Raw genomic sequence first — 21,438 nt, forward strand, 5'->3', positions numbered from 1 at the left:
AGCATTATCCATTGGGGAACCTAACTGCCTAAGAAAGGGAAGATAGAGGAAGATAAAAGAAAACAAGCAAACAAAAAAGAATGGGGTTTTATGGGGTAAGGCAGAAAATGAGCACACGGTGGTCAGTTCCCAGAGAAAAATTCAGCCAATGCTGTAGTTGAGCCACTTACTAATGGGGCCTCCAAATTGCACATTGATATTTTTTGTCCTCAAACCATCCCTAATTATAACATTTTGAAAAATCAGACCAGTCAAGAATTGGGCTGATGGCCGAAGCATTTCTGAAATAAAGATCAGATCTCTCAAGTATCAAACTACACTGCCGAATGACTAATTGTGGGATGACTAATTCCTGTCTCTCTTCCAAGACTCCTTCGTACAGTGGCCAAGTACACATACCATCAAGATGTTGTTATCACGCTACTCCCGACTTCACTCATCTCAAGGAGGAGATGGAAGCTTTGAAGGGCCTGGTGTGATCTCCATGTGGCATTCTTCTTCTCTGAAGAAGGAGGGGCCATTCATCTTCATGCTTCTTCATCCGCCATGATAAGAACATTTAGTCTGATGTGTGTTGATTCTTCTATAAAGTTGGCTTTCAAGAAGGAGGAAAAAAATCTCTCCCTTCACCCCCACTGTGCTGGAAGGAGATGAATATTCAGGTTGACATAAAATGAAAACCTGCCTCTCTCCTGCTTTCATTAGTCTTCATTATGTGACCACGACAGGTTTAATTGCTGCCCGGCATACATAAGTAATAAAAATGTAAAATGTTTAAATGAACTGTGGCTCCCAAAAGCCATTATAAAAGATTAATGACAAGCACTCTTTGCTAACTTAACCGTCTTTGAGAAACACATCTTAACAGCCCTTGTGGTTACAATGATATTAGAACAATATTTGCTTGACCACTTTGTCGCAAATCATCATGCATCAAGTTTTGATGGCTTTGATTAGTCTGTCTTCAGTGAGTCTGACTTCTTGACATATTTTAATCCAATTTTCTTGTTCTTGATGACTTAAGTGTCTCTACAATTCAAAGCATTTTCAGGTACTCATAATAACATTAACATTCTGCCTTTTTAAGAACTGCTGACTCTTGCTAAAAGTTCTGAATGGTAAGGCCTCACACAAAGTCTTAACATCACCATTCCAAACTTTTTCAGCCAATGAATTCTCCTTGGCTTTGGAGAAAGATGTCAAACTGTTTGATATTGGGATCCATGCTTCATACTGATCACCTTTAACCAAATTAGAAATCATGTTCAAAAGGTGGCCTTTTGTTGTGTCTCACAACTATAGACAAATTCACCCCTTACCCCTTACCTCTTCATAATCTGTCTTCAAATAGATCCATTCCAAAGCACCAGACCATAAATGCCTCTATTTTCTATTTAGGCTACATCCTAACAAGTCTGTGATGAACATACCCAATACGTTTGGACAACTAGGCTATGATAATACTGCTGTACACTCTCTAAACAAGTTTTCTCTAAAGTAGGGGTATGGCATGACTCCTAGGGGGCATGGTTTAACCCCAAGGGATGTGCAATAAACTAATTGAGAGTGGGAAGATGGGTCATACCCCTTCCTTCCCACAACGCACAGTCCTGGGACTGGGCAGGAAAATCCCTGCTCCCTCCCCTGATTCACTACCCCATCCACGTAAATATACACCTATCAGGAAGAAAATTACTAATTAGTGTGTATGATCAAAAAAGTTCGGAGACCACTGTTCTAGACCACACTTGGGTTGAATTAGATTTCTCAAAACTCTAAATTCTTATCTGTTACCTCAAGCCTATCATAAAATATGTCTAAGGATATCATTAGGTTATTTTTATGATAGCACCATTCTGAGAATCCATACATGCTGTTTGTCATGAAATGAACTTGTGTGAATAGCTACTTTGGATTAAGACTGGGATCTAAATTAAACTTGGTTTTATTCCGAAAAATGGGATTACTTGAATGTCAAGTTCTTTGCTTGGTACATACATCCAAAGCTCTTAAACATTTCGTTGATTATCTTTGAGATTGATTTTTATCTTGGATGTACAGTATTCTCCTTAGTTAACTAAGGTTCAATTTGTTTACTTCAGGAAGTCCAGTAGTGAGCCACCGGATATCATTTGAGTGTGCTATGGTAAGTCAAGCCAAGCCAAGGAGCATGAGGTATCAAGTCCCAAATCTGGACCCCTAAACTCTCAGCCCATCTTTAAGTAAAAATGTCTAATACTTATTTGTTAGACTATTCTGCATTAACCCATGAAATTTCAGTTGCTACCAAGTTTCTATGTTTAAAAGCTAAATGTCCCTGCAAAAGAGGACTGAGGAGAAGAAGGTTGGAAGACAATAACGTTCTGAGAAAAGGGAGGAGGGGAAGAGAAATCATGTTGCAGAAGAGGCCTTTCTTGCCAATCCAATCCATCTCAGGTTTAACCTGGTCAGTCCTAGAAAAAGAAGACTCAAATCATCAAAATGAAAAAGAGAATAGATGAGGAGGAAGACAACAATGAAGCAAAAGTGAAATAGGAAAATGGAAGGAGTTTCCTCTCTACTCTTTCCTCACTTCTTTTGACTCTTCCTTCTGCCTCACTGTCTGTGTATCAAGTAAGTGAGAGCCGTGAAATGACCCTATTTCTCATAGGTTTAAGTTTTGACTTGGCTCTCTAAATGGCAAGGTCAGAGCTGTACAAATTGGAGCCCTTCCCTTGACCACTTTTGGTTCAGGAAATACTATGTTTACTTAGGTATGTAATATGACATCATAATTATTGCCACTGAAACTAAATGTGATGCCACAGATAGACCTATGACTTCATGTGGAAAATAACCCACAAGCCCAGAGCACTTATTTGCAAATGAACACTGAGGTTCTGTTTCAAAGTTCCCTTCCCCCCAACACACACACACACACACATACACACACACACACACACACACACACACACATACACACCCTGCCCCTTCCAAATTCATTTCTACTTGACCACAATAAATTTTGCATTGTGAGTAAAAACAAAATCCCAGGCATGAGAGTTGCCCTGCTTTTTAAGATGAAACACAATCCCCAGAGCAAATATGTTCTCTGTTTGTTTTCTGTGTTGGCTGGAGCCCCCTCCTCTCCTGTATTTATGAAGGGGCAAATTAAGCCAATCTTCAGCTGAATCGAGCATATCAAAAACACACGCTGCGGAGTAGGATGCCCACAGATCCAGCAGAAAGGGAGACCACCAGGAGCGCTCAGTGAGCAACAATGGCCTTCATTGTCTGAAGTCATACAGTAGCCAGGAAGGGTTAACCAGGCTCTTGGAATCAGCAGTCTGGCAGGCGATGCTACTATGTAGGCAGCCCTCAGCCCAGTGGTAAATACTAGTTTTACATTTTTCGGCATGCCAACCCTAAGTGTTATGCCGAACCTTCATCTCATTATGAAAGCAGTCTACATTTGGCAGGCTCCTCTCTACCAGCTCCCCCCACCTTCCACCTATGTTCTCACAAAGAGGAAAGAGAATCTGGGGCCCTCTGGTCAATAGTATCTTTTCAGGTACCCAGAGGAGGACAACCAGTAAACAGCCCTCTGTAGCAAGTGACTTAACAGAAGGGAAGGCCTTGCTGTGAACCAAACACAGCTGTTTCTGGGATAAATATTGACAGGCTGTGAAGCAAGACTGTTTTACATCTTGACATAGAGCCATATCGAAAGGCAAAGTTTCAGGGAAAATTTGAATTTTTTCCCTTCACAAGATAAAAATGCAGATCCCCACCACAGAAGCCAAATGTAATGAGGGAGAATAAGGGACTTAGTGGCCCTGTGAACAATGTGCACTGTGTACACTCCATACAGCAGGAAAATTGGGGTGGGGGCGGGGGAGAGGGGGGCCTGATCAAGGTACCAAGGCTTAAGTAGGTGGCATCCCAGCAGAAGTATCCTAAAGGACAGGGCAGATTACAATCTATTTGAAAAAGACCCAAAGGAGTGGCAAATAGTCAGTTGTCTGTGGGGCAGGCTGCTTAAGAATCTGCCCTGAGAAGAATATTCCAGCCTGGGAAAGAAAGCAGAGGGGGAGAGAACTCAGGGGACATGTCTCATAAGTTCATGCTTAAAAACAAAAAGACTTGAGCAGCAGAAAAGCAGTAGCTGATGTTGAAAAACGCAAAACAAAGGAGGATTTCTAAAAAAAAAAAAAAAAAGAAAGCCATTTTGTAAAACCAGGAGGAGTGGAAAGAGAGAGGAGAAAGAGTAGGTAACATATAAAGGAAGGAGGAGGGCAATCAGACTTGTGACATTGAATATCTGAGATAATGAATCACTCTTCAAAACATTCCCTAGATAAAGGCTTTACAGAAATGCCACATAGCAAAGAAACTGATAAGGCATACCCAGAAAAATCTAAAGATAAAATAGCCACCATTTATTTATTTGTGGTAGTGAGGTTCAAGGTCAATGTGGATAATTAAAATCCAGAAATAATCTCTCCAAATCCACTGGATCATGTTTTCAACCTCTTCTTCCACAAAATCCTTTTCATCAGCAAAGGGGCTCATCAGCAGGGGGGGAAAAGGATTGACTTTCATTTTTTTTCCCCTCTCTTCTGATGACTATCTATCAAAAGTGCTAATGAGTGAAATAACCTCACAACAAAGCTCCAGAAAGACTAGGAAGAGATCCAAAGAACCTTAACTACCCATACATGAAATTATCTCCAAAATTTAGTGTATGTACCAGGCAAATGCTATACTTTTTTTAGCGGGGAGGGAATTCTATTTCCCTGACTCTTTAGTCATAAATTGAAGACTATGCTTGTTATCTACCTACTCAATTGGCATGTGGTAAAGGGCAAAACTGACATTTATCCTGTCTTCACACAGCCTCAATGTATATAAGGGAAAATTTAAGGGTTTTCTGGAGTTGTTGGCTATATCTTCACACGAAGGGCCAAGAATTTGGCTGCATGTGTAGAGGAAACAATGACCTTGCCCACTGGGTTTAACTTTGTCTCTACTGCCTTTTTTCTTGCCCACTCATCTATATGGCAGAATGGAAAGTGTTAGGAAAGAATAACATCTTCTTTTCTAAGGATGGGTAGTGAATAACCGTTCTACAAAAAAGTTGATATGAAAGAAAAATGAAAGGAAATCTGCTTTCCTAAAAGAGATATTTTTAGAAAATCTTCTGGTTTTGAACTAAAAGAGGATAGGAGAACCTTCTTCACAAATGAGGAAAAGATAGCCAACAGTGAAAGCAGAACCCACAACTGGGAAGCAGAGAGGAGCTCCATAGCCCCAAGTCCAGTGGAGCTGTTTGGCGGGGAGTAGATGTCTAGCAGAGGAGAGTATTATTGAGACTAGACATCAATCAAAGAAGCATCCAGCTGGGCCCTGTAGGGTGCAGGTTTGGAAGGAGAAGTAGGAAGACATCAGTAGAAGAGATCACTGGATCTGCAGCATGATTTGCACATCCATGTATGCTGGCCACATGTGTTTGCCACAAGTGTATCTCTCCACACATGTTCTCTTACAAATATCCATTCTTCTCACTTGTGACATATAGATTTGTGGGAGAATGTGCACCAAGTTTACTGAGGAAATGTTTTATGGCAACTTTGTTTACTATATCATCTGATTAAATGCTTTAACTTTGGACTAATTGTGTCTTGGGGCTGCCTGTTAAAGGTAAACACAATGATGTGGGCTTGAGAGTGGAAGCTTTGAGTATTTGTGAATGCACAGAGTGTAATGAGCCCTCGGTTGCCGTCTTTGGGGGATTCATCCAGAAAGCTGGGGTGGGTACCCCAAACATTAACATTTATAGTACTTCTTGGTTTATAAAGCAATACAGCAACTTATTTCCTTTAAAACAACCCTGTGATTACTTGCTGCAAGGAATGCCATTCTTATCATACATGATTTAATGAGATTGAAAGTCAAGAGGATGAATTAAATGTGAATCTGTTCCTCTTCTACTTCCCTTTATGCTAGACACATTTGGCCTAACTTCCAATGCTCAGTATAGTGATATCTGTGAGACTGAAGACAATAAGCAGAATACACAAAGAAGACAGAGACAAGATAAAAAAATAGATTGCCCGTGCCATCCATCCAAGTTATTTTTCAAATATTATTTAATATTGTTTTTATATTTTATATTTATAGTATTTTAATAAATATTATATATAAATATTATAAATATAAATTATTTATATATAAATTTATTATATTTTTATATACTGGAACAAAATTCTGAGTCCTAGGGACGCACCCTCAATCTTAGAATCAGCTACCTCTGTGAAGGAGATGACTTGAATATTCTTAGGCTCCTGAGTAGAACAATTCCCCAACACCCCCAACACATCATAATATCTGACACAGAGCACTTCAAGGGTTGCAAATCACTTTACATAGATTAATTCATTAGATCTTTAAAAGGATGTTGTAGGTTAGGAATGTTTGGTGTTATTATATGTATTTACAGATGAAGAAACTGAGGCTCAGAAAGGGAAAGCCCATGGTAACACAGCTGGGAAGTGTCAGAAATGAAATTTGAACCCAGTTCTTCTAATTTCATGTCCAGCATTTTTTTCTGCTCTGTTACAATATCCCTATCTCTCCTCTGTATTCTAGTGGAACTGTACTACCCATTTTCCCTGGAATATGACCTATACTTTTGTGCCCTTCGGCTGGGAATGTCCTTCTTCCCATTCTTCACCTGTTGAATTACTACCCAGCTTTCAACGTCCAAGTTCAATGCTGCCTTTCTGAGACCTGTAGTGATAAGAACTTTGCCATCACAGAGGATGTTATTTTGAACCTCATTGATGCTCTTATGATATATTATAGCTATCTATGTATGGGTCTTCTCCCCCTACTAAACCATAAACACGGGCTACAGTTAGATCCTGATTGGTACAAATAATGAATCCCTTGAAGCAGTTGTAGGTATTCCAATCCACATCATTTAAGGTTATAATTATTTGGTATTGGGCCATTGGTTCCAACACACTGGAAATAAGCAGTGGGAACTGGATTAATGTAATCACTTCAAGAAATTCATTGTTCACAGTAATTGGGACCTATGTGAATGTCTTATGCAACTTTGCACATCCCCTAGCACCTAACACATTGCTCTGCACTTAGTAGGTCGTCAATCAATGTTTGTCCAATATTCTCTTTTTTTCTCAGCTGGACCTTATTCACCCAGGCTCCCCTACTTCTGCCATAGGATTACTCACTTCATGATGCCATCCAACAGGGTGAGGCTAGTTTTAGTGTTAAGTTTCTCTGTAATGGAACAGACCACAACTCCATTTGTTGATCATCTGCAGTCTACTGTCATCAGCATTTCTGCTACTTGGCCCAAGTTCTTTTAAATCCTCCTTAGGACCTGGTATAGTTCTGTGCACATCATAGATGCTTGATAAATACTCTTTGGGTGATGAATGAAATCCACGCTTCTTTACTTTGATCTCATTGTCATATTGCCTAGCTGGGACATAAATTATCTTATTCTCTCATCAAGACTTTCGTATCTTTCTAGTATTTTTAGGTATTTATCAGGCCTTTTCTGTCCTCTCAACCAAGCTAAACACAGTTGACTCCATTCATATTTCTTCACTTGACTCCCCCAATTTAGTTTCTTGTATCTGGATTCACTCCAGTTTGTCTCCAGTTTTCTGTTTCCCAGATGTTCAGAACTGAAGCTAGTGTTTTAGGGATATTCTGAGCACAGTTATATAGAAAGTATCATATGAAGGGAGATTAGGAGGGTGGGGAGATTAGTGAAGAGGAGGAGATGATGAGTTGGTCAGAAGGGGAAAGAAAGGGCAGTAAGCTGGATGCAGGTTCAAATTCTTGGAGCTTCTTTAACATTTCCCTCTCTCAAACCCTGACATCCAACTAATTATCAAATTCTTCATGTCTGTCTCTGAGATGGCTCATGTGAATATCTATCTCCTCCTTTCCAGTCCCACTGTAACCACTCCAATTCAGATCCAAATTAATTCTCTCCTAGATTATTGTAACAACCTCCTAACTAGTCTTCATGCGTCCAGTCTACCGCCTGTCCAATCCTCTAAGCACAGCTCAGGCCATCATCATAATAAAAGATGGTCGTTATGGTCTGGTTTGCCATTTTCTTCTCCAGCTCATTTTATAGATGAAAACATTGAAGCAAACAGAGTTAAGCAACTTTCCCAGTGTCACACAGCTAGTACATTTTGGAGGTTAGATTCGAACTCAGGTCTTTCTGACTCTAAGACTGGCACTCTATGTACTTTGGCACCTAGCTGCTCATGTAGCTAGAAGGTTTGCAAAGTGCTTTACGAATACTCATTTCATTCTCATAACTCTGGGAGGTTGGTACCAGTTACATTCCCATTATATAGATGAGGAAACTGAGACAGCTACAGGTTAACTTATTGGCTCAGGGTTATATAGTCCTCTACTTGAAAAACTTCCCTGTTGCCTAGTGGATAACATCTAAACCATACCTCATTCTGATATTCCAGGGGCTTCAAAATTTGACTCTATCTTCTTCATTTAGATTTTTCAATATTTCCTTCACATTTTACACTACTCCGATTCACATATTGTATGTGAATCAATCTGGACTGCTTTCCACTGAGTTTTTACTAGGCATTGTGTGAAGTACTTTGCGACTACTATTGCATTCTATCCTCACAACAAGCTTGGGAAGCAGGTGCTCTCATTATGCCTATTCCACAGTTGAAGAAACTGAGACAGATAGCAGTTAAGTGACTTGCCCAAGGTCACATAGCTATGAAGTGTCTGAGAATGGATTTGAACTCAGGTCTTCCTGTCTCTAGGTCCGGCGCTCTATCCACTGTACCACCTAATTCTTATCCTAATTGTTCCACAACCAAACATTATTTCATCTTTAGCTTATCCTTTTCAAAATGTTTATTTTTCTGTAAGTTTGTAATATACACAATTCTGAATATAATAATATATATGTAATGGAAGTAAATGCATATTGGGTATGTGTACTCAAAGGGTTTTTTTTTTGTTTGTTTTTCATTTGTTTTTTAATCAATTGGAGCCCTCTGTTGTAGATCACAACTTCACTGATTCTTATCCTGTATAACTCTTGCCCAAGTTCTTTTATCAATCCTCCATAGGAGATTTCCTCAAGGTGCTGAGCAGTGAAGGAGGAAGGGATTTAATATTACAGGAAGTATTAGTGCTGCACAAAGGCTATCCATCTGTTTTCCTTTCTTGCTACATGACTAGCGCATCTCCTGTTCCATGCAGATATCTCTTTTGTACTTTCTTGTACGTAAATTGCCATTGGTCATTGGCTTGTAAGGAACCTTTTCAGAAATCTGGTTTGCCGTATTCCCATGATCTTTTGGCATCTTACTCTTTGGGTCATTGGGAGAGGGTCCTGATTGTGACTTCCTCAGAGCACGAAACACGAACCAGAGGAATTGTGTCTGCATGTGTGAATTTTTAAACAGGAAGATTGGCCAGCTGCAAAGAGGCAGATGGAAATGAAGAGTAGGTTCCCAGGGGGAGAACACAGAACAGGAGGAACATGGCTACCCCTAGACTTTCCCCTAGGGTCCTTTTCTCCTGTCAGTGCACAGATAAGGAGCTACATACGTACAGCAACAAACCAAATCCAACTCATTCCTGACGGAAAGGGCTTGAGAAGCAAAGGCCTTGGTGCAGAGCAGTGCACAGAGTCAGCAGCAAGAGGAATTCATTGTTGTCTAAGGCATGCTTGGCAAGCTCTGACACCCCAAGAATCACAATCACCCATAGGGTTATCTTTAAAACTCTAAAAGTAATACTAGCCAACCATTTGAGGACCCAACCTGTGTATGGGGATAGACTAAGTCTGGACGAAGTACTACATTAATATATGCATGAGAGATGCTATTATGAAGAAAGGGCTTTAAGGATACGTGTCACTTCTGCAAAACAATTTTTTAAAAATAGTTAATAGACAATAAATTCAAGAGGATTTGGTATCTCTGTACTTTTCTATCAATTGTGTGACTGTGAAGGTATAGTCAACTAAAGATTATTATCTAAAGCTGACCTGCTCTCTTTTTATATTTGTACCAAGGATATCCTTAATATGTACAAAGCTAATTCTCATAAAAAATTTGTAAATTAAAAAATTAAATTATATTAAAAATTAAAATTAATTAAATTTAAAAATCAGATTAAAATTAAATTTAAAAAAATTTAAAGTCAAATATAGGAGTAAGTAGTTATTTCTGTCTCTCTTTATCATCTTTTTTGGTTAGTTATACTGTCTATGATTGTTCTCTTTTGCTATCATAGGCACAGAGAATCTAAGAATTTGAAGGGACATTAGAAGTAATCTAGAACTAGAATCTCTTCTGTGTGGCATGTGATAAATGGCCATCCAATTTATGCTCAAAACCCCCAGTAAGGGGATCAAATTCTTTCCCAAGGTCATCAATTCTACTTTTGGATAGCTCAAATTGCTTTTTTTTGTTCCTATATCAAACTTCCTTCCCCCTTTCTAAATATCTTGAGGGTCCCTCAATGCCCCTAAAATTGCATTTCCTCCAACACAGACCTTCCTGGGTATACTTGGTTGGACACAGCTGTTCTTCCCTTCTTTGTTTACTTTTGTTGTTTTTTCTTTCTCATGCAGCCCATCATGGACTGAAATAGTAGTGTGCAAATGTGATGGCCTTACTTGTCACTGATGAAGAAAATAGCTTGCTAAAGAAATGTTGGGAGATCATTTCCATTTCTCATCTGTTTGTTGTCATCCCTTCAGTTTCATTCTGAAATTCTCTTTTTAGCACTTAATTGGATCTCATGCCAAGCTTTCTGCAAATTCATTTTTCCTTTCATTCTTTGTTGCCCTTTTTTGAGGCAACACTCCTCATGATTTTTGGATCATAAATCATAGAATCCTAAATCTAGGACTGGAAAGAAACTTATCCAACTTCCTCATGTTATAGAGGAGAAAACTGAAGTCCAGTAAGACTAAATGACCTACCCAACATCAAACTAGAGAGTAAGAGACAGAGCTGGGATTTGTGCTCAGGTCCTGTGGCCCCCAGTTCAGACCTCTTTCTATTGTACCACACTGCCTCTGTCTGCTGCCATCTTTCTCTATAATATTTTGCAAATAGGCTTTTAGTCTAATCTCATTTTGTCACTGAGATCCATGTCTCTCCACAAGTGGAAGAAATCAAAGGATTGCTAGCTGAGGTGGTATCTTTTATCTTTTTATTGCTATACTCTGATAATTCCTTTATGTCAATTAAACCTGTAATAAATGTGGGCAAGTCATCTACTTTCTGGGCCACAATTTTCTCATCTGTAAAGTGAGGGAGTTGATCTAGATGACCTTGAAGGTATCTTTTAGGGTTAAATCTAAGATCTTATCAAACAATAACCATACATGTTAATATCTGTTCTTTTATCCATTTTTCCATGTTTGACATAAATAGATAAATAACACACTATATTTTCTCATACTTATCTCTTCTTTTATTTTGTTTTTGAGTTTGATTTTTGCTCTAACAAACATTCAGAAATAACTCCCACATTGGGAACAAGTAATTTCCTGTCAACTAAGATACAATCAATCTCATTTTTTAAATGTCATTTGGTACCTAACATGTCCTATACTTTCTGTCTTCATGAAGGAAGTATTTCTATTCAGGCAGGAGTTTTCTGTAAAACTTTATCTTTGTTCTTTCATTTCCTTATAACTATATTTTCCAAATTTTTTTCTTTATACTTCCACACCTATATATTATCTCAAATAAAGGAATTTTATAAAGTACTCTGCAAACTTTAAAGTTCTAGAAAAAATGTCAATTGCTTACCATAACTAGGTTTACATCCCAAAGAGATCAAAGAAAAAGGGAAAATGACTTACATATACTATATGTGCATACATATATATAATCTATATATACACATACATGTGTACATATATACTGCATATATACATATACATATATCAACTTTCGTGGTGGCAAAGAATTTGAAATTGATGGGATGTCCATCAATCGAGGAATGGCTGAACAAACTGTAGTATATGCTTGTGATAAAATGCTATAAGAAATTACATAAGTTACTCTGATCAATACAATGAAGGAGAGAATTTGGAAATCAAAATTAAAAATTAATGTAAAAAACAAATGAACATAATTTTTTTAAAAGAAAAATGTCAGTTGCTGATGCTGATGATACTACTACTACAAAGCTACTACTACTTTAATAACATTGACAATAGTGACCTTTGCATTACAGTCACTGTGTTAAATTATAGAGTAACTTAATTGGGACATCTCACATACTTTTTCATAGAATTTCTCTTTGTTATTCTCTGCAATAGAAGTTGTCACATAAGCTACAGTTATCTCATGGTGGCCTTGTTGCATATAATCATTGTGTGTACTATGGTATAAAATGTTCAAATGTCCATTAAGTAATGCTTCTTGTTACCTTTGGACACATGATGAAACCAACACCTTGAACACTTTACTCTCCAAAAGAATCTGTGAGCCATGCTTCCAGTTAGCCATAATTTCCTTAGATCTTCTGCTTTCATTTATTGCAGGAATGTCTATATCGATATGATTCAATTCTTCTAATCAAATGTAATTCTTTTGCCAATTGGGCAAGAATTTCTCAAGCTACTAGCAGAGTAATCTGTCTAGCTTGTCTGAAATTGATTCCTACTCTTCTTTTCTGACATTCTGCCACTGTCACTGTAGATATGGAAGGGGATTAAATTGGACAGAGGGTCATTTTGTGTTACTTTGTTTCATAAGTTGCAATGGGCAAAGAATTCATTACCTATTGGCTACTGGTGATGAACCCTTCCATCCCTAGCAAGACTGGTCCTCAGACAGCAGAGTATAGATCTGTGCCCATGCTTGGCACCTTTGTAGCTTAATGGATTTGATAGAGCCTTTGAGAATCCAAGGTCCTCTCCACACCATGAGTAGAAATCTTAGGGGAGCCTTGCTCATAACAGGCATTTAATAAAAGTTTGTTGAATTGCATTGATCTGGATGCTGGGTAGGGTACAAAATAAGAGAGACCGAAGCAAAAAGGCCTCTCCTGCTTTCATCTCAGATGTAAGAAGATATTGGATGTTCATTGGTTGTTTATAGAATCATAAAGACAGAAGGACCTTAGAATGAATTGTCCAGCCTATTCTAATTTTTAAGGTGTTTTTTTCTTGCAATGGAGAGTGTGAGATGATTAAAATAATTATATCTGTTGCATCACCTTAGATAGGATATAACTTTCATTGAGTGGCAAACCCCAGGGAGCTTTGCTACAACTCAGGGATTGAAATAATGCCAAGAGTACTTTTTAATTACCCAAAGAGAAGGCACAGAGTTTTGGTTTCAGGAAGAATCTTTGAGATGTCTGGTTTCTCAGGAGAAAACCTATACCTAAGTATTCTACACTTCACACATAGTACCTATCTATCCTTAGTTTCAACTCCTCCAAACTAAACCTCTCCCAGTCTTTTAAGTATTATTTAAATTACTTCATTTCTAGACCCCTCACCAGCCTGGTTGTAATCCTTTGGAAATTTTCTTCTTTGTTACTTCCCCTTCTGTGGTGCAGTGCCTGGAACTAAATTTAAATCTCCATATATGATACAGCCAGCAGGTGTGATCATTGGGCAACATTTCCATTCTATATCTCACAAGAAATTGGGCAGCTAGGTGGTGCAGTGCATATAGCTTTAGGCCTACAATCAAGAAGATCTGATATTAGCTGTGCTACCCTGGGCAAGTCACTTAACCTCTGTTTGTCTCAGTTTCTTCATCCGTAAAATGGGGATAATGACAGTACCTATCTCTTTGGACTGTGGTAAGGATCAACTGAAATAATAATTGTAAAGTGCTTAGTTCAGTGCCTGGTACGTAGTTGGAACTATGTAAATATTAGCTCTTATTATTCATAACAAATGAACAAGGAAACAATAGTAACTAGTGGGTAGCTTTGCCTTAAGTTTGCAAGCACGTTACACAGTGTTCTACTTCTAGTCAGTGGTGTGCTGGGAATTGTTCAGTAACTAGCTCAGTGCGGGGAAAATGTCCCAATGACCTTTTCATTCATTCATTCATTCATTCATTCACTTATTCATTTATTTTTAATTTCTGGAATAAAACAAGCATTTCCATAACCTAGTATAACAAAAAAAGATGATTGTACATGAAACTGCAAATCTATTATGTAAAACTTGCTGTTCTTTTCAAATCTATAATAGTTATCACGTAAATTTCTTTTTCTTTTTTTCTTCCCTCTTTCTGCCCGCCCCCACCCTAGAGATGGCTACTATTAGACACAAAAATATGTCAAATTATTTTATACGTATTTCTATTTGTCAGCTCTTTCTCTGGGTGTAGATAACATCTTTGTTCAAATATTCTTTATAGTTAATTCGGGTATTTCTAATAGTCAATAGACACTTTTATGTTTAAGGTGCAACATTTTCTCGATCACTTTTTTAAGCTGCGGCAACCAACAAAACAGTAAATCAAGCCCTGATTTGTAGCATTTGCCATTTCTGAGGCATAAATTCTCTGGAGCCACCACACCCCTGGCTCTAATAGTCTGCATTTTCTCGTTTGAGTCTCATGACAGCCTTATAAGGTTGGTACTATGGGTAATATTATCCTTAATTTACAGAAGAAATTGAGACTGAGCTACATTCAGTGCTTTGCCTTGGGTTACATTGTTACTGAGTGGCAGGTGGAAATCAAAGCCTTGTCTCCTCTGAGTCCAAGCCTACTGCTCCCTCCATTGTGCGTTCTACCTCTCCTAAGCATCTGGTGAAATCCTGCCATGTATTTGGTACCTGTAATGGAATCTACATTTAAAAGTCCCTCCCCCCAAAACACAATCACTATTACTGCTGTCTCTGCCCCAAGCTATTAATTGGATCCATCACATGCATTGAACACCAACACAAACATTCTTAATGTGGCAGTTACTTTTCCTGTGGCCATCAATCACTTCAAATCTGGTACTCATTTCTGGTTTGTTCTAATGGAAGAGAGATAATTGCCTTACTCATGAAAGCTTGGGCTGAGACTACTTGGACCATCTTCTCTTCTTCGACTACATGGAACATCTTCTAAATCTCCATAAAACTTTGGTTCATTAGAACTCAAAGTAGATCATTTATTTTTTATTTAAATAACTTTTACCAGGTAGATAAATAATAAGAAAAACAACATTTTGGAAATAGAATGGAGTCCATAATTAGTAATTTGACCAAAATTTGTTGAACTTTAGCTACTACAGGTAAGGCACTCAAGGAATAAGACTTGATTCCTTCCCTAAGGAGCTTACAATCTGGTCTGAGTGATTATCCTTCACCTTTGGCAATCATGGACAATGAGAATTTAATTCAGACTCTGAAGGGTAGTCAATTATCAAGCAAAGATTAATTTATGTTCATTATAGTCTATTTACTAAGGCAAGAAATGGGATTTGAGAAAAAAATATTAAATGAAACATTTGAAATAAAAAGAGAGTTTTCTGGTCAACCTTTAGTTCCATTGACTAGAATCTCCCACTTATCAAGCATTCCAGTTAATCAAGATTTTATTGTAATTCCTCTTACACTGCCGAGCCTACTGGAAAATTCTAGTCAAATACTAAGAAGGAACAAGGTAAGAAAAACAGCTGGAGGAGGGAAGCAGCTATGATACAGCATAAAGAACAGCAGATTTAGAACCAAAAGACCTGGCTTTAAATCCTGGCTCTGTCACTTACTAACTTGTAACTTTAGGCAACTGATTTGACCTCTAACTCTGAGTTTCAATTTCTCCATCATGGAAAAAAAAGTGAGATGACACTTGCATTAGCTGTCTCATAGAGTTGTTGTGGGGAGGAACTGAGGACATATATAAAGAGCTGTGTGAATAAATGGGAGCTCTTATTAATGTTAGTTCTCCTTCCTTATAGAATCCAATCTCTTGCTCTGTGGAAAAAACTCTTTGAAGGTCTCATTTGCTTTCCAAAAGTGCACTATTCCAATAGAATTTTAGTTGATCTAGCCAAATTAAAATCATCTTATCAAAGAATAAATTAAGGCCAATGATTTACCTAAGAAGATGATAAAGGGATTAATGGGGCCAGGACTAGAAATCTTGATGCCTCATCTACTACAATGATCCTTTTACTATACAACAAAACCTCTAAGGAAACTTGGCCCCCAGAACTCAAGTGTTAGGTAAAGAACTATGGGCCATAAATGTAGACTGGCAAAGAAAAATGAACAAATATAATCTCAACTGGTCCAGGCCAAGAGCTAGAAATCTGGGTAGCAAAATGGCCTGATTTTCAATATGGACACATGCCTCCCAAATAGAACTCCATCTCATGGCTATTTCAAAAGAACCTGACCATCCAAGAACTTGGATTGGAAGGTTAGAAATGTTTTTTATGAACACCAAGTGCTCCTCTGAAATGTACTTTTCTTCTATTATTTAGCGTTTAGGAAGATGAACAGGGTCTAGTTTATACAGCCATTTTAATGCTCCAGAGTATCCCAAAGAATTTCACAAAGTTTTGAGTTTGGAACCATCAGGTAGTAACTCTTTGGGCAGAGGCAGCCTTGACAAAACACGACCAGACACTAGGCCCCTTTTTATGGGGAGAAATTGTTGGCCAAAGTACCAGGGTTAACCCAATCCCTTTCAAAAAAGTGTCATGCAGGCTTTAACTTCCACCTGGCCAGTCACCAAAGCTCCATGCACAGCTTTTGAATTCAGGTTGGCTCAGTACTTAGGCTTTTAATCCAAACAGTACAGACACATGAAACCGATTAACAGCCATGCAGGAAGAAGTGGCCTCATTCTGTTTTCAATCATCTTCTGTTGAAGAGGATGACTCTTACATTCTCTATGGAGTTTTCCTCAGTACCCCAGCAAACTGTATATGCCAGGCATGATCTTCTGGAAGGAAAGCTTCAGGAATTGTACCAGTTGATCTGAAGGCTGTACCCCTAAACTCCAGAAATTAGAATTTCTTCTTAGAATGACACCAGGGTCAGCCATATACAACGCCTATGTTATGTGGTATATCTTTAGGACTGTAAGGAAGACCTTTCTCCCTCCTTCCTGCTCTCAAACCCCATCAGCTGATTTCAGAAATTCCATCAAAACCATCAACATTTCCCCCCTGTAGTTTAAGATTTTAATCTTTGTCCTAATGGAAATACCCTTGAAAGGCATAACACTTTAAAACAGTTGCCTCTGAGGGGGAGTTTAATAGTAAACTAGGGAAAAGAAAGCAGGAAAACACCGGGGAGAGTAGAGGGCATCACTTAATTATCATTTTGGTGTCTCCTCAACACCCTGGTCTCCCATATCATCAACCTTCCCAATTCCCAAGATTTGTATCTCCATCCAATTTCAGTCACACACAGGGGTCCTCACCCTTTAGACTTTATCATATACCCCACGCTATTCTACTACCATGATCTTGAAGTGTACCTCTCTGATCATAGTCTCCTGTCCTTCCATTTCTCCCTCTGTGTGATGTTTCCTTGACTGATTTTTTTCCTGCCTGCTGAATTCCAATCTTATATCAATAATTGACTATAGGACATCTCCTCACAGAGCAGCATCTCAAGTTCAACATGTCAAAATAGAACTGTCTTTCTCTCTAAATATGAAACCTCCTCCAAACTATCTCTACAACATTCCTTAAATTCATCTATATCCTAGTTTGGGTCCTTATCAACTCTTGATTGGACTACTGCACCAGGCTCTTATCAGATTCCCAGCTCCTAGGGTGTCTCTTCTCCCCCCTGTATCTTTCACGGAGCTGCCAAAAAGCATCTGTCTGACTACGCCACTTCTCTGATCAAAAGCCTGGGGTGGCTCTCTATTGCTCATTATCATAGTTTCCTGTGTCCTCTCCATACTCAAATTATCTGTGTACATGTTACTGCTGTTGTTGTTGAGTCAATTCAGTTGTGTTGGACTGTTCCTGACCCCATCTGGGGTTTTTGCGGCAAAGATGCTGGAGCGGTTTGCTATTTCCTTCTCCAGCTCATTTCACAAATGAAGAAACTGAGGCAAACAGGGGTACGTGACTTATCTGGGGTCACACAGCTAGTTTCTGAGGCCAGATTTGAATTCAGGAAGTTTCATCTTCTTGATTCCAGGCTCAGATCTCTATCCACTGTGCCACCTAGCTGCCCATGTACATGCTATACTGTTCCTTAATAGAATATAAACTCGTCAAAGTAAGGACTTTTTTGATTTTGTCTTTGTCTTCTTCCCCACCCCAAATCTAATGCCTTATATATAGTAGGCACTTCATAAATACTTGTTGGATTGGGTTCGATTGGAATTATTGGCTTTGGATCATATTTGACACTTGAATCTGGATGTCTGTACAGTGCCAAATTGGTCTTTCATCTCTCAGAAAAGCTTTTTTTTTGTCTCTGGCCATTACTTGCTTGGTGTATCTTCTATGATAACTTATCCTTTTCTCCAAACGAATGACCTCTTACTTTTTGGTTCCTCACAAAAAAAAAGAGTACTATTGCTGGCAAACTATCTTGTTTTGACCAGACTGGCCTATAGGAACTCATTGCAAACAGTGGAGACCTTTTAATATGAACCCCTGGGGCCAGAAGGAACAACACAAACATGATTATTTCTCAGTTTTATAACTTCTCTTGAGATGCTCAGCCTTGGAAGATGCAGTGGAATGAGTTCATACGAACCAGCTGCGTTTGGAATTCACCACAGTGACCAAGCAGGGGTTCCTACTTCATGCCCCATAGATAAAACAGAACTCCAGAGGCCTAGCAAAGTCAAGCAGCTTCACCTTCCCAGAGCACACAAGTCCCATATTCTTGTTACAAAACCAATCAGGGTGGTTGGCTCATTTACTCTGCATTAAGCCAAAGGCCCAGAGAGAATAGATTCTCTGTCCATTCTGCTGAATTTCCCAGAGCTGAGACCTCAGCTGACCTTAAACTGACTAATATGAAATGCTGATCAATAGATATCCGCCAAGATAATTATCTCTTCCCACAGTATTCCCCAGTGCCCAGGGATCAGAGGGCTGTGCTAACCCTTCCCCTTTATGATCAGAGAGTTCTTGCCCACAGAGCTCCCTAAGGCACACCACACCACACATCATGAGGCTTTGCAAAGCAATGTCCATGACTTAATTGGGGAAGTATGTGTGCTTTGGCATTGGCTACCATGGAGCTGAAGTTGGCATCAGCTGCTGGAAGGCTGAACCCCTCTCCTTCCACATGTTCAAAGTTCAGTCAATGCAGTGCCCTCACTGGAAGCATTTTGACATGAAGTAAGAGTTGGGGTGGGCTGTGTAGTGAGAAGATCAGAGATTGGTACATTTGATACCCAACTGACAAATCTCAGGATTTGTTTCCCAGTGCTTAGTGTTGGGTGTTGTTCTTAGAGACACTTCAGCAACACCCTGGGAAAGGGTGGGAAAAAAAAGTGAGGAGAGTGACATCCACATGGAAACAAATGGTAAATTTTGCCAAAGGCTATTTAAGTTTTCCTCTGTCTTACAAACTTAAAACCAGGTAGACTAAGTGCAAAATGTAATGCCTAAGTTTTGTGGGACCGGGTTTCAATAGCTCATTCCTATGAAGGTACCTTTTGGCAGCACACAGTAACGCCAACCTGGGTGTTGGTTCCCCAGTGACTCATGTGAAGAGGTCCCACCTACTGAATCATTATCATCTCTTCCTGTGCACCTACAGAATCCAGAGGAGCCCTATCTCTCCTAAAGACTGATCCAATCTGACCTAGGCTCATCTAGAGATTCAATAACATCATAAAAATTAATGGCATTCATTTTGATCACCCACATTCCGGATTATTCAGTTAATGTTTCATCAATCCACGAATCAACTAATTTATTGAGTGTCAAATGAATGAATGAATGAATGAATGGAAGAAAAATGAATCTTTATCGGACACCCCATTGCTATAGGAAGTACAAAGTAACATGAGACCTGGGGTTTGCCCTCAAGAAGTCTATGGTCTAGCTGGAGAGACAAGATATGTGGATGTAAAGCTGGGGGTAGAATGCCATCTTATATTAGGTCTCTATGCTAGCTTGAGAAAGTTTTTATTGTTGTTGCTAAGCCATTTTTCAGTCATGTTCAATTCTCCATGACCCCATTTGGGGTTTTCTTGGCAAAGATACTGGAGTGATTTGCCATTTCCTTCTCATTTTACAGACAAGGAAAGTGAGGCAAATAGGATTAAGTGACTTGCCCAGGGTCACTGGGCAAGATTTGAACTCATGAAGATAAGTCTTCCTTTCTCCAGTCCCAGCACTCTATCCACTGTACCATCTAGTTTCTCCAAGAAAAAGTTAGAGAACTTCATAATTTGTCATCGCATGACATTTGTATGGCTCTATGCTTTGAGGTTGAGATGGACATAAGTGAGGTGGGCTTTTAGCATTCCCAGTTTCCCTTGCTTTGCCCTTCCACCTCTCTATGTTTTAATGCAAGTCAATTTAATAAATATTATTAGCTGTTCAACCCTGGACAGATCACTTAATCTCATCTCTAAAATGAAAGAGCTAGGCTCAAAGACCTATCAGGTCCCTTCCAGTTTTTAAATCTATGATATTAAGATCCTAAGTACCAACTCCATGCTGGGTGCTTGGTATCCTCAAAGACAGAGGTTAAAGTCAAAGAAAAGATGCCCTCAAGTCTATGAGTGGAGGGAGACACAACAGAAGACCAGGTAAGTGAGAATAAGGTTATATGAGTAGAGAGAGAACATTATCAGTTGGGAGAATCAGCAAAAGCTTCATGGAGGAAATAGCCCCTGAGCTAGAGGAAGAGAGAAGGATTCTGAGAAGCTGGACTGAGGAATAACTAAGTACATGCCAAGGGTAGGGATGGCTTCTATGAATGTAGTGAGGTGAGACATGGAATGTGAAGTCTGCAAACAGCTTGTAATCCAGGTTGATTGGAGCACAGAGTGTGTGGAAGGGGATAATGTGAATGAAGTAAAACTGGGAAGCCATGTGGTAGAGGATCTTAAATGCAAGGCTGAGGAATCTAAATTTTACCCAGGAGGAAATAAACAGTCAGTGAAGGTTTTAGAATAAGGGAGTGACAAGGCCACTCCCTTGTAGGTGAAGAAAGATTAGTCATCAGGCCAGAAAAGAGAGAAAGGGAGGGAGAGGGGGGGGAGGGAATGAGGGGGAGGGAATGAGAGAGGGAGTGAGAGAGAGAGACAGAGGGAGAGACAATGGTGGGGGGAGGGGAGGTAGGCAACTGAACACAGGAGAGGAAAAAAGAATGATCTTTAATACCCCATTGCATGGGAGTCCAGAGAGGTAGCAAAGCTGAATCAGAGACAGTGGGAAGTAAAGAAAAACACCAGAGTAAAAAAAAAAAAAGATTGAGATGAATTT

Source organism: Trichosurus vulpecula, chromosome 1 (assembly GCF_011100635.1).
Source record: "Trichosurus vulpecula isolate mTriVul1 chromosome 1, mTriVul1.pri, whole genome shotgun sequence".
Classification (NCBI taxonomy): Eukaryota; Metazoa; Chordata; class Mammalia; order Diprotodontia; family Phalangeridae; genus Trichosurus; species Trichosurus vulpecula.